This window comes from Sus scrofa, unplaced genomic scaffold (genome assembly GCF_000003025.6).
Source record: "Sus scrofa isolate TJ Tabasco breed Duroc unplaced genomic scaffold, Sscrofa11.1 Contig1206, whole genome shotgun sequence".
Classification (NCBI taxonomy): domain Eukaryota; kingdom Metazoa; phylum Chordata; class Mammalia; order Artiodactyla; family Suidae; genus Sus; species Sus scrofa.
In genome coordinates, this window is record NW_018084833.1 from 1,131,513 (window position 1) to 1,146,050 (window position 14,538).

General features: G+C 54.8%; 1 long non-coding RNA gene across 1 annotated transcript; it reads left to right on the forward strand.

The window, feature by feature from the left end:
* Positions 1-8,823: 8,823 nt before the first annotated feature.
* Positions 8,824-13,097, forward strand: LOC110258071. The gene is made up of 2 exons (XR_002340968.1): positions 8,824-9,022; positions 12,920-13,097. It is a non-coding gene; the product is annotated as an uncharacterized LOC110258071 (long non-coding RNA).
* Positions 13,098-14,538: the final 1,441 nt, after the last annotated feature.

A 14,538-nucleotide genomic window follows, 5' to 3' on the forward strand; every position in this document is an offset into this window, starting at 1 on the left:
AAGTGCCCAGGCCAGGGATCGAACCTGTGCCGTAGCAGTGACCTGAGCTACAGCAGTGATCCATCGCCAGACCCTTAACCTGCTGAGCTTCCATAATAAATAAATCAGCCCCTTTTATCTACTGATTTATTTTATTTTATTTTTTGTCTTTTTAGGGCTGCATCCGAGGCATACGGAGGTTCCCAGGCTAGGGGTCAAATCGGAGCTCTAGCGGCCAGCCTACACCACAGCCACAGCAACGCCGGGTCCGAGCCGTCTTGCTACCTCCAGATCCGAGCCACATCTGCGACCTACACCACAGCTCATGGCAACGCCGGATCCTTAACCCACTAGGTGAGGTCAGGGATCGAACCTGTGTCCTCATGGATGCTAGTCAGATTCGTTTTCACTGAACCATGACGGAAACTCCAATCTAGTGATTTGAATGTTCATCTCGGATCCCAAACCTAGAACCCCTCACAGAAGCACCCAGAATAACGCTTGACCAAATATGGGGCACTCTACGCCCAGCCAAGTTGGCACATAAAACTCACCCTCACATGCACACAGGTGCCTCACACAGGCTCTGTCCTTTTGTAACTGTCCCCGCACCCTGTCCCCAAGGCTCCTTGTGTTGCCGCCTGGGTCGGAATCTCCCTCCTCTCGAGGCCGAATGGTGTCCTGCTGTGTGGGTGGCACCACGCCTTCTTTCTCCTTCCTCGGTCGGTTGACCCGGGGTGGCCTCCACCTCCGGCCGCTGTGAAGAATGCAGCTGTGGACACGAGTGGGCAGGTCTCTCTTCGTGTCCCTGCTCCCGTCCGGGGTGTCTACTCAGAGGTGGACTTGCTAGGTCATGTGAGGTCAATGAATTTTGTCCGTGGGGGACACCTGCGTGGCCCCTCTCCCAGCCGGACGCAGGACCTTTCTGTCTCTGCAGGGAAAACGCCCCCTTCCAGCCGAGCTGGAGAATTTACCCTCCCACTTGAAACAAGCGAAAAACCACACAAAACCAGACCAAACACATGAAACCATGGGTTTTTTTTTTCCTGTTTGTTTTTTTAGGGCCGTAGCTACGCCCCCTAGCCTAGGAATTTCTGCGTCACACCTGAGTCACATGGAAGTGCCCAGGCTAGGGGTCGTAACCGCACCTGCCGGCCCACACCACAGCCACCTCGACCCCGGATCCTTAACCCACTGAGTGAGGCCAGGGATCGAACTCGCATCCTCATAGATACTGTGTCAGGTTCTTAACCCACTGGGCCACAGTGGGAGCTCTGGAAATGACAGTTTGAAGGCACCGGACCCCAGGCCACACTGAGCAGGACCCTGAGAGATGGGGCAAATGAGACCAGGCCTGCAGCCGCCCCAACTCAGCGTCTTGAGGGAGCTTCCGGGCTGTGGCCTGAGAGAGGGGACCGGAGTGGTCCAGATGGGTCCCCAGGGTGAGTGTCTCGGGAGGTGGGGACGCTCCGTGGGCCGGTCAGAGAGAGGGGTGGCGCCCTGAGAACCCTGGTGACCTGAGGGGGCCCCTGAAGTGTCCGGGGGAGCGCCGGCCGTGCCTGCCTGGGAAGGGGCACGAGCAGGGCCATCTGCAAAGATGAGAGGGGACGGTGGCCCATCCCTCCGCTGCCCCATCGGTCGGGCCTCTGGACAGTCTTGCTCGGGGATGGAGATAATCAGCCGTAGCCTGAGCCCTGCTCTGGACCCACTTAGCAAATCATAAAAGAAAGGCCCCGGGAATTCCTGTCGTGGCTCAGAGGAAACAAATCCGACGAGTGTCCATGAGGACGCAGGTTCGATCCCTGGCCTCGCTCAGTGGGTTAAGGATCCGGCGTTGCCATGAACTGGGGAGCAGGTCGCAGACGATGCGTGGATCTGGGGTTGCCGTGGCTGTGGTGCAGACTGACAGCTGCAGCTCCGATTCCACCCCTTAGCCTGGGAACCTCCATGTGCCGAGGGGGGGGGGCTTCCCCAGAAAGAAAAAACAAACAGGAAACAAGAGCTGGCGAGGGTGTGGAGAAACTGGAACCCTCGCGCCTTGATGCTGGGCTGTGACGTGGTGCCACTAGTGTGGAAACGGGTGTGAGGTTTCCTCCAAAGAGCAGAACCAGAGGCGCTGTGTGACCCAGCAGCCCCAGGGCTGGACGCGGCCCGAGAACCGAAAGCAGGGTCTGGATGAGACTCAGCGCTTCCGCACCTGCAGCAAGAGCACATTCACGGCCGCCCGGAGGTGCAGGCAGCGCGGGGGTCTGGATGCAGGACGGCTGCCGGGGAGTATCATCTGGCCTCCAACAGGAGGGAAATCCTGGCTCGGGGCTGGACGTTTGGGAGCCTTATGCTGAGGGAAGCGGGCCAGACACGGCAGGACAGACCCCTGCGGCTCCATTTCCACAGAGGACCTAGAGTCGTCAGGTCCGCAGAACTAGAAAAAGGGGAGCTGGTGTTTAGTGGGTATGGGGTCCTCTACCTGCCGGGCGAGAGGTCTGGAGAGGATGAGGGTGATGGGTGCGCAGCCCCGTGCAGCTACCTCATGCCCTGGAACCTCACACTTAAAAATGGTTCAGACGGGAGCTCCCCAGCGGCTCAGCAGCGTGAGGACTCAGCTGCGACTCGGGTTCAGAGCTGCATGCTCTAGGCGAGGCCAAAAAAAATGGTTAAGACGGTCAATTTGAGGCTACATGGTTTTGGTCACAGTGAAAAAGAGAGAGAGGAAACGAGAAAGACTAAAGTCCATGGAGACAGGAAGCCGATGGCCGGGCCCGGGCAGGGGAGGGGGTGTTTAAGGGGCGGAGCTTCCCTGTGGGCAGCCGGGACTGGCCTGGGCGGGTGCTGATGGCTGCACGGTGCCCTGACTGGGCACTTACGAAGGGTAGGTTTATTTTATGTGTATTTTACCACAATTAAAAACAATTTTTAAAAAAGTAGACACACAAGGCGTTCCCGTCGTGGTGTAGCGGAAATGAATCCGACGAGGAACCATGAGGCTGCAGGTTCGATCCCTGGCCTCCCTCAGTGGGTTAAAGATCTGGCGTTTCCATGAGCTGGGGCGTAGGTTGCAGACGAGGTTCAGATCCCGCGTGGCCGTGGCTCTGGTGTAGGCCAGCAGCTGTAGCTCCGATTCGACCCCTAGCCTGGGAACTTCTATATGCCGCCAAGTTCAGCCCTAAAAAGCAAATAAATAAATACTTGAAAAATAAAAAAGCAGAGACCCCGAAGGCCTTACCCCAACCAGCCTCCCGAAGGCCCCTTCCCACTTCCTCTCCTGCCCCCACCCCCCGGCCCCTCCCGGATTCCTCTCACCACAGACCAGCGGTGCCTGACCTTGGACCTTGGACGTCGGGTGAGTGGAATCAGACAGCCCGTTTTTGTCCATATCCTGCTTCTTTGACTCACTGTATTTAAATTTTTTTTTTTTTTTTTTGGTTTTATGGCCACACCTGCTGCATATGGACACTCCTAGGCCAGGGATTGAGTCCAAGCTGCAGATGTGATGGCACCACAGCTGCCAAACCGCCAGCTCTTTAACCCTGTGTTGGGCCACGGATTGAACCCACGCCTCCGAAGCACCCCACACCCTGCAGTCCAATTCTTTTTGCTTTTTAGTCTTTTTGGGGCCACACCGGCAACGTATAGATGTTCCCAGGCTAGAGGTAGAATCAGAGCTACAGCTGCCGGCCTGCACCACCGCCACAGCCACGGGGGATCCGAGCCGCGTCTGCGACCTGCACCCCAGCTCCTGGCAACACCGGATCCTTAAGCCACGGAGCGAGGCCCGGGATTGAACCCACAATCTCACGGATACTAGTCAGGTTCCCACTGAGCCACAGCAGGAATTCCCTGCAGTCAAAGTCTTAATCCACGGCACTGCAGGGGGAACTCCAGTATAATTTTTAAAATTTTTACTATCGCAGTTGGTTTAAACTGCGTAGATGCCTGGAATCCGCTCGGGCTTTTGTGGTTTGTTTTGCCTCGCCCGTGTCATGTGGAAGTCCTCCCTGGCCAGCGATCAAACCTGAGCCACAGCAGTGACAACAGCAGATCCTTGCTCCACTGAGCCACCAGGGAGCTCCAGGAAGACTCAGCCTCTGAGAGGGGGTTGTGAGTAAAGGGGCAGTTATACGCGACAACGCAGGTACCTTGGTGGCGGGAGAGCGGGCAGCAGGGTGGATCCAGGCCGGAGGGGGCCCCTCCTGGACCAGAAGAGCACGGCCACCTGCCCAGCGGCTCCTCGAGCCCCAGCCGGGATCAGATGGATGAAAACAGGCTTCCAAGCGGATGGGAATCTGGTCCCGGGCATTTTTAGAAATGAGACCAGGCCCTGACAGCCACAGAGTTTCTCTCGATGTTTCTGTCCACAGCGTGCGTTGAGTTACCAGGAGTGGGGTTTGGGTTTGACCAGCCTGCCGCCCTCTGCCTGTCATGTGCCTGCAGCCCACGGTTCAAAGGCTTCTAAGGGAACTTTGAATTTTAGGATAGATTCAGGCTCGTACAAAAGCATCAAAGACCCTGCAGCCCCACCCCGCCCCCACATTCATAACGTCTTAATATCAGTACAGCCACAGCTAAGGACCCAACTGTGATGTCATAGTTATCATTAACCAAAGGTCTGAACCATATGCAGATGTACCCCCCCCCCTTTTTTTTGCCTTTTTAGGGCCACACCTGCAGGATGTGGAAGTTCCCAGGCTAGGGGTCCAATCAGAGCTGCTGCCGCCGGCCTGCACCACAGCCACAGCCACACCAGGTGCGAGCCGCGTCTGTGACCTACGCCGCAGCTCAAGGCCACACCAGACCCTCAACCCCCGGAGCGAGGCCCGGGATGGAACCCGGGTCCCCGTGGATGCCGGCTGGGTCCCGGCCCGCTGAGCCACAGCGGGAGCTCCCAGGCTTCCGTCGCTCCTGATGATCTTGGAGGGTCTCGGGAGGACTGGCCGCGAATGTCCAGGACGTCCCCCTCTTGGGATCTGTGTGACGTCTCCCTCAGCACGGGCCGGACGGGCCCGGGGACCACGGAGGCCGGGCGCCCTTCTCCTCGCGTCCTCAGGGTGTCTGCTGCCAGCGTGACTCCTCCCCGAGGGTGTGCGCCTTGACCGCAGGGCTGGGCTGGGCTCCCAGCTTGTCCTCGGTGAAGCTCCTACGCCCACGTGCCACGCTGTCCTCTGGAGGGACGTGCCGGGCACCTCTGGGGAGGGGGCAATGCTTCGCCTCCTGGTGGGGGGGCGTCCACATAAACCGCTGGGGGTTCTTCTTTCTGCACTTAATCTGTGTGCCAACTCTCCCGACGCGGTCAACCACCACTCCCAGCACCGCGGACGCCGCGTGTTTGCTCACCCTTTGGGTTAGAATCCAATACGAAATGCCTTGCTGCTCAGATCCTTCCAGCTGTGGCCCCCCGGGGGCTTTTTCTGGTTGGCATCTGCGCCCTTTGACGTGCACCCCATCACCGTGGGTTTGTTGTTTTGGGGGGTGAGCGCTTTCCTTAATTTCTGTCTCCCCAGGATGTCCCAGGCTCACTGTGTCATCTTCTGCCCCAGACCTAGAATGGTTTCTCCAAGGAGCCCTGGGTCCTTTCCTTGGAGGACGGGGTTAGACACCAAGATCTGGGTGCTGGGGTGCCCGTTGCTCTTGGGGGGTCACAGCCTCCAGGCCCTCTCACAGCCGGAGCGAGGAAACAGGGGTGCCTATGAGAACCCAGGTACCCCTACCCGTCACTCTCTCTCCGTGACCCCGGATGTATATGAAGCGAATCATGAGTCCGAGCTGTCGTCTCCAGGCTAATCCGTCACCGCCGGCATCATTCTAGCACCTTCCCTGCTGGGTCCCCCGTCTGTTTGCTTCATGTTCCATTCCTGGATGCACGTGTGGTGGCTTCCGAACGGCCACCCCTACTCCCACGGGAAACTGTCTTCGGTGTAATAGTTGCCGTCCTCTGTGCTCCGTGCACCTTAGCTCTTTCCCCGGGGGGAGCAGGTCCACGGTGAGGCTACGGTGCAAGATGCTGGTCCATGCACCTGCCGATGGGTCTCGTATTCGGTGGGCTTCTGTGTCCTGGATCTTACGAATGAGGCTCCCGGGAACATCCCTTTGCAGGTCTTTTGGTGGCGGAGGTGGGCAGATTCTAAGGTGGACCCCTAGGGACCCCCCCCCCCATGTGAAGCGTGGGTGAGACCTGTGAATGTGGCCAGGGATCGCTCCTGAGACCGAGAGACGTTACCCATTATGCGGGGAAAGGCAGATAAGGCACATGAGCCCTTTAAAAGCAGCAGGTGGGTTCCGCCCGGAGGAAGCCGGAGGAGGCCTCAGTGCTGACGCTTTGAAGGTGGAGGGAGCACGTGCTAAGGTGAGAGGGTGGCTTTAGGAGCAAAGGGAAAGCCAGCCGGAAACGGGGACCCGAGTCCAACAACAGAAGGAGCTGCCTTTGGCCTGAGCCTCCAGAGAAGCCCAGGGTGACTGGCCTTTGGTCTCAGCGTCATGGAACCCACGTCACAAGAGAGAGACTTCGGACCTGCAGACCCAGGAGCTGATCAGCAGGTGTCCTCTTGGTGTGTGTGTATGTGTGTCTCTGTGTGTGTGTCAGTGTGTCTGTGTGTGCGTGCATGTGTGTCTGTGTGTGTGTGTCTTGTGTGTGTCTCTGTGTGTGCATCTGTGTGTGTGTGTCTTGTGTGTGTCTCTGTGTGTGTGTGTGTGACTGTGTGACTGTGTGTCTCTGTGTGTGTGTGTGTCTGTGTCTGTGTCTGTGTGACTGTGTGTCTGTGTGACTGTGTGTCTGTGTGTCTGTGTGTGTGTCCGTCTGTGTGTGTCTTGTGTGTGTCTCTGTGTGTGTGTGTGTGACTGTGTGACTGTGTGTCTGTGTGTCTCTGTGTGTGTGTGTGTCTGTGTGACTGTGTGTCTGTGTGTCTGTGTGTGTGTCTGTGTCTCTGTGTGTGTGACTATGTGTCTGTCTGTGTGTCTGTGTGTGTGTGTTTCTGTGTGTGTCCGTGTGTGTGTCCGTCTGTGTGTGTGTGTGTCTGTGTGTGTGTGTCTTGTGTGTGTCTCTGTGTGTGTCTGTGTGACTGTGTGTCTGTCTGTGTGTGTGTGTGTGTCTGTGTGTCTGTCTGTGTGTCTGTGTGACTGTGTGTGTCTCTGTGTGTGTGTCCATCTGTGTGTGTGACTGTGTGTCTGTGTGTCTCTGTGTGTGTGTGTCTGTGTGTGTGTGTGTGTGTGACTATGTGTCTGTGTGTGTGTCTGTGTGTGTGTCTGTGTCTCTGTGTGTGTGACTATGTGTGTGTGTGTGTGTTTGTGTGTGTGTCTGTGTGTCTGTGTGTCTCTGTGTGTCTGTGTGTCTCTGTGTGTGTGTCTGTGTGTCTGTGCGTGTGTCTGTGTGTCTGTGTCTGTGTGTGTGTCTCTGTGTGTGTGTGTGTCTGTGTGACTGTGTGTCTGTGTGTGTGTGTGTGTCTCTGTGTGTGTGTCCATCTGTGTGTGTGACTGTGTGTCTGTCTGTGTGTCTCTGTGTGTGTGTGTCTGTGTGTGTGTGTCTGTGTGTGTGTCTCTGTGTGTGTGACTATGTGTCTGTGTGTGTGTCTGTGTCTCTGTGTGTGTGACTATGTGTCTGTGTGTCTGTGTGTGTGTGTTTGTGTGTGTGTCCGTGTGTGTGTCTGTCTGTGTGTGTGTCTCTGTGTGTGTCTGTGTGTGTGTGACTGTGTGTCTGTCTGTGTGTCTGTGTGTCTCTGTGTGTGTGTGTCTCTGTGTGTGTGTCTGTGTGTCTGTGTGTGTGTCCGTCTGTGTGTGTGTGACTGTGTGTGTGTCTGTGTGTCTCTGTGTGTGTGTGTCCGTGTGTGCAAGTAAAGCTTTATTCATGGAAACCGCCGTTTGAATTTCATGTCATTTTCATGAGACTGTTCCTCTTTTATTGGCTTTTTTGGACGACTGAGAAGTGTGAAAACAACTCAGAGCACATACCAAGAAAGAAAAGAAGATGGGGGGCTGGACTCGGTAGCAAGTGTCCTCTTCAGCCACCAAGCTTGCGGGGGGTTGCTGTGCAGCCTCGGGTAACTGGCACAGTGGTGTCCTTCCTTTTCCTCCGGTAAATGCCGAGAGTCAAATTGCTGGGGCTTAGGCAGAGCCACGTTTGACACAATGAGAACCTCCCGGAGTTCTCGGAATGTTATGTCGAATCCCCGTCCCCCTGGCCAATCGGGAGAGGTCCAGGCGCTAAGCATCCTCAATCCCGCCTCGTGCCCCTGTCTCGGGATCGTGGCCATTCTAATGGCCGGGTACTGGGGTCACTGGGATTCACTGGGATCTTAATTTGCATTTCGCTGACGTCTGCGGATGCTCAGTTCCTCTCCAGGGTTCCTGGTCACTCGTCCACTGCCTTTTGGGAAATGCTTATTCAGATATCTTGCCCATTTGAAAAACTGGGTTGTCTGCGTTTTTATAGTTTGTTTCTCAGTGCTATTTACATATGCAGAACACAAATCGTTTATCAGAGCTTGTACGGTGAATTTTTTTCCAGTTTCTGGGTTGCCTAATCATTTTCTTTTTTCCTTTTTTTTTTTTTTTTTTTGGCCTTTCTAGTGCAGCACGCAAGGCACATGGAGGTTCCCAGGCCAGGGGTCTAATGAGAGCTACAGCTGCCGGCCTACGCCAGAGCCACAGCAACTCAGGATCCGAGCCGCGTCTGCGACCTCCACCCCAGCTCACGGCAACACCGGACCCTTCACCCACGGAGCCAGGCCAGGGATCAAACCTGCACCCTCGTGGTTCCCAGCCGGATTCATTTCCGCTGTGCCACGGTGGGAACTCCCCAGTCTTTTTCTTAATGGTGTCTTTTCAGAAAAAAACTGAAGCAGGGAAGGGGCGGGCGTGGGAGGAACTGGGCACGTGGGTTGGTCGATGCCAACTGTGACCTTCAGAATGAACAGCAGAGAGGTCCTGCTGCCCAGCGCAGGGAACGGTGCCCAGTCGCTTTCAAAGACCACGGTGGACGATGATACAAGAAACAGAGCGTATCTGTGTGTGTGACTGGGTCAACTGGCTGTACAGCAGAAAGGGGCACCACATGGTAAGTCAGCTGTACTTTAATTAAAAAAAGACAAAAAACGGAGGCCCCGTCGTGGTGCAGTGGTGAACGAATCCGACCAGGAACCATGAGGTTGCGGGTTCGATCCCTGGCTTTGCTCCGTGGGTGAAGGATCCAGCGTTGCCGTGTGCTGGGGTGTAGGTCGCAGACGCGGCTCGGATCCCGCGTGGCTGTGGCTGTGGTGTGGCTCTGATTCGATCCCTAGCATGGGAACGTGCATATGCCGCAGGCGCAGCCCTAGAAAAGGCAAAAAGAACAACAACAACAAAAGACAAAAAGCAAAAAAGTTGAGATCTAGCTGGTTTACAACGCTGTGTTAGTTTCAGGTGTAGAGCAAAGTGGAAGTTCCCAGGCTAAGGGCCAAGTGGGAGCTGCGGCCGCCAGCCTGGGCCACAGCCGGAGCCACGCCAGACCCTCAACCCACTGAGTGGGGCTGGGGATGGAACCTGCCTCCTCATGGATACTAGCTGGGTTCGTTACTGCCGAGCCACAACAGGAACTCCGATGATGTCTTCTGATGAGAAGAAAATTATGATTTCTTTTTCTTCTCCCTCTTTCTTTTTCTTTTCTTTTTAGAGCCTCACCCGAGGCATATGGAGGTTCCGAGCCAGGTCTGTGACCTACAGCACAGCTCATAGCAACGCCAGATCCTTAACCCACGGAGCGAGGCCAGGGATCGAACCCACAACCTCATGGTTCCTGGTCGGATTCGTTAACCACTTGGACGGGAACGCCAAGGTTCAATTTCTTTTCCCTATGCACATCCAGTTTTTCCAGCTCCATCTATTAAAAAGATTTCCTTTCCCTATTGAGTGGACTTGGTAGCTTGTACGCAAATCCTTTGCCCACACGTTTGGGGTCAATTTCTGCATCCCTGTTCTGTTTTCCATTAACCCATTTTTCTATGCTTCTGCCAGTGCTGCATTTTCTCATTTATTTTTAGTTTTACTTACTTATTTTTTTGCTTTTTAGGGCCGCACGTGTGGCACATGGAGGTTCCCAGGCTAGGGATCTAATCGGAGCTGTAGCCACCGGCCTACACCACAGCCAGAGCAACTCAGGATCCGAGCCGCATCTGCAACCTACACCCCAGCTCGCGGCAACGCCGGATCCTTCACCCACGGAGCGAGGCCGAAGATCGAACCCACATCCTCATGGATGCTAGTGGGGGTTGTTGTCGCTGAGCCACCGTGGGAACTCTGCCCTTTGTAATCACTGGGGCTCCATAGTAAGTCTTTAAAGTGTTGGTCCTTCAAATTTTGTCTACTTTTTTTTTTTGTCTTTTGTCTTTTTTTTGTTGTTGTTGTTGTTGCTATTTCTTGGGCCGCTCCCTCGGCATATGGAGGTTCCCAGGCTAGGGGTTGAATCGGAGCTGTAGCCACCGACCTACGCCAGAGACACAGCAACGCGGGATCCGAGCCGCGTCTGCAACCTACACCACAGCTCACGGCAACGCCGGATCGTTAACCCACGGAGCAAGGCCAGGAATCGAACCCGCCACCTCATGGTTCCTAGTCGGATTCGTTAACCACTGCGCCACGACGGGAACTCCACATTTTGTCTACTTCTAAAAAATTCTCTTGATGTCCAAATCCTTGGCAATTCCAATGAGAATCCTCTTGTCAAAAAATTTTCAAGAACCTCCTGGAATTTTGATAGAATTTGCAGTGAACCTCTGCATTATTTTGGAGAGAATGACAGCCTGAGAAATACTTAATTTTCTGGTCCATAAATACAGGTCCTCTCTCCAGCTATCTAGCTTCTCAGCAAAGCTTGCCAGGTCTTTATTCAAAAGTCTTCTGTATTTTTTCATTATTTTGATCATTTGACTCACTATTTTGAGGATTTGATGTTTTGTATTCTATTGTAAAATTTTCTTTTTTTTTTTTTTGTCTCTTTACCTTTTTCTAGGGCCGCTCCCGTAGCATATGGAGGTTCCCAGGCTAGGGGTCTAATCGGAGCTGCAGCTCTGGGCCTACGCCAGAGCCACAGCAACACGGGATCCGAGCCGCATCTGCGACCTACACCACGGCTCACGGCAACTCCGGATCTTTTACCCACTGAGCGAGGCCAGGGATCGAACCCGCAGCCTCATGGTTCCTAGTCGGATTTGTTAACCACTGCGCCATGATGGGAACTCCTGTTGCAAATTTTTTTATGGCATTTTCCAGTGCTTCCCTACTCATATACAGAAATGCAGTCGATTTTTCTTGGAGTTCCCGTTATGGTTCAGTGGGTTGAGAACTAGTGTCCACGAGGATGCGGGTTCTACCCCTGGCCTCATTCTGTGGGTTAAAGATTTGGCATTGCCACAAACTGCGGTGTGGCTGTGGCGTAGACCCACAGCTGCAGCTCCCGTTCGACCCCTAGCCTAGGAACTTCCGCAGGCCACAGCTGTGGCCCTAAAAAAGCAGAAAAAAAGGTAGTTGATCTTTCTAAATGGACCCTTTGTTCCTCAACTTTGCTAAACTTATTCGTTCTAGTGGCTTCTCGTGTGATTTTAAGAGGATTTCCTACCCACAGGATCACGTCTTCCTTCTGCTTTTAACTTTTTCGCTGGCACCCTCGGCATGGGGCCGTTTCCGGGCCAGGGAAGGGACCTGCGCCTCAGCGGTGACAACACTGGCTGCTTGACCTGCTGTGCCACCAGGGAGCGCTTCCTCTTAAACCCGTACGCCTTCTCTTTCTTTTCCCGCCTTCCTGCCCCCTGCCCTGGCCAGGACCCCCAGGACAAGGTTAGGTTGGTGCCGTGAGAGTGGACATGCCGGCCTTCTCCCAACCTGGGGGCAGCGTTACGTTTTTCATCATTGAGGAGTTCCCGTCGTGGCGCAGTGGTTAACGAATCCGATGAGGAACCATGAGGTTGCCGGTTCGATCCCTGCCCTTGCTCCGTGGGTGAAGGATCCGGCGTTGCCGTGAGCTGTGGTGTAGGTCATAGATGCGGCTCAGATCCTGCATGGCTGTGGCTCTGGTGTAGGCCCAGAGCTGCAGCTCTGATTAGACCCCTAGCCTGGGAACCTCCATATGCTGCAGGAGCGGCCCAAGAAATGACAAAAAAAAAAAGACCAAAAAAAAAAAAAAAAAAAAAAGGAGTTCCCGTCGTGGCGCAGTGGTTAACGAATCCGACTAGGAACCATGAGGTGGCGGGTTCGGTCCCTGCCCTTGCTCAGTGGGTTAATGATCCGGCGTTGCCCTGAGCTGTGGTGTAGACTGCAGACGCAGCTCGGATCCCGAGTTGCTGTGGCTCTGGCGTAGGCTGGCAGCTACAGCTCCGATTAGACCCCTAGCCTGGGAACCTCCATATGCCACGGGAGTGGCTCACGTAAAGGCAAATAGACAAAAAAAAAAAAAAAAAAAAGGCTTTTCATCATTAAGCGTGACGTTCCCCTCAGGTTCAGGTTTTGTAGAGACGCTCTTACCAAGGTAAGTTCCATCCCCTTCCTGGTGTGCCGGGCGCTCTTGTCATGAGTAGGGTTGAATTTCGTCAGATGCCTCTGCCGCATCTAGTGAGGTGATCGTAGGAAACTTGTCTATCCGGCTCATGTGGTACAGTCGGTCGATGTATTTTATTTTATTTCATCTGCTGCGCCTGCAGATCCAGGCCAGGGATCAAGCCAGCGCCAGAGCTGCAGCCTGAGCCAGAGCTGTGGCAGTGCTGGATCCGTAAGCTGCTGGGCGGCCAGCGAACTTCCTTGCTGGTGGATTTCAGAGCGAACCAGCCTTGCCTTCCTGGGACGCGCTGGCTGGGGCCCCGGTGTGTTCGCTTTGCAGGTCACCTAATTTGACTTCCTAATCTTGTTAATAGATGTTTGTGTCCTTGTTTCTACGGGATCTGGGTCTAAAATTTTCTTGCGATGTCTTGTCTGATTTTGGTCTCAGGAAAAAGGTGGCCTCAGAAAATCTCGTTTTCTGGAAGAGACCGTGTAGAATGGACGTTTCTTTCCCAAACGTTTGGTTGGATCCACCAAAGCCACGTGGGCCGGGAACACTCTTTGCGGCGAAATTTAAACTGTAAAGGGAGTTTCTTGAATAGATACAGCGCTATTCTGACGATGTATTTCTCTTGAGCCTATTCTGATCATTTCTGTCTTTCAAGGAATTTTTCCATTTCATCTAAGTTGCCCAATTTTTGGTCATCAATGAATAACGCTGAAATATCATTCTTGTAATGTCTCTGGATACAAGGGGATACATTCTCTCTGACTCCTGATAGTAATCACTCGTCTCTTCCTTTCCTTTCCTTTTTTTTTTTTTTTGTAGTCGCACCTGAGGCCCATGAAAATTCCCGGGCTAGGAGTTGAATCAGAGCTGCCGCTGCTGGCCTACACCACAGCCACAGCCACGCCAGATCTGAGCCGCATCTGCGAGGCACACCACAGCTTGAGGCAACACCGGAGCCTTAACCCACTGAGCGAGGCCAGGGATTGAAGCTGCATCCTCACGGACGCTATGTCAAGTTCTTAGCCCCTGAGCCACAATGGGAACTCTTTTTATTTTTCTTGATCAGACCAGCTGGAAATTTATCCATATACTGGATAAAGAGTTTAACCTTTTTGAATAACCAGCTTTAGGTTTCACCCGTTTCCTCTACTGTTCACCTGTTTTCTAGCTCATCTCTATCTGCTCTTGTTTTATTACTTCTTTCACTTCTTTGGGGTTTAATTTCTGTTCCTCAGCCCTCAGCAGGGCCCGGCTGCTCTGCCCGTGTCCAGCCCGGGTCCCCAGGAAGGGCAGGTCTGAGCCTTACGACCAGACTACGGCTCTCTCGCGGGAGCCTCCTGCACGGAGGTGGGGGGTAAGGGGGTGGGGGCATGGGACTGCTAGGTTTGGAAACCTGGGCTCCAAGTACCAGACCCAGACTATCCTTGGGGACTCATAGCCTAAGCAAGGGGTCCCTGGCTCGCCATGTTCTGCCCTCACTCAGGTCTCCAGGTCCCCGCACAGATTCCAGCCTCCCCGCGGGGTGGTTGAATGGGCTCCATGCAGTGCCACCTGCTGCCACAGGGGGGCAGTGCGTCCCCAGGAACCGCCGTGGTGTGTGTGCGTGTGTGCCTGTGCGTGTTCCTGAGCCACCCCTCCTCAGGCCACCCAAGGTCTCACAGGACCCTCCACATCTGAGCCCCTCCACCTCTGAACCCCCTCTCCTCCTGAGCCCCTCCCCATCAAAGTTCCCACCTGGGCTTCAATGCTTGAGTAGGTGGAGCCCCGCAAGCCTCTACTTGGCCCAGCAGGTGGCGCCAGGAGCTTGGGGGACAGACCTGGGCGGGCAGGTGTGGGGTGGGAGGGAGTGGGAGGGGGTGCAAGGGGGTGCGAGAGGAAGGGTTCTCTTGGTCGAGGCTGGAGACTGGTTCGCAGGGCTGGCATGAGCCCCAAGTGCCGGTCCGGAGTGTGAGGGCAGGGCCAGGCCTCCCTGAGCGGTTTGCAGGGCATCTATTAATCACTGGGGGGGGGGGGGAGGCTGGGGGGCAGGGCCCCCGGGCGGGATGCAGGGGTGAGTC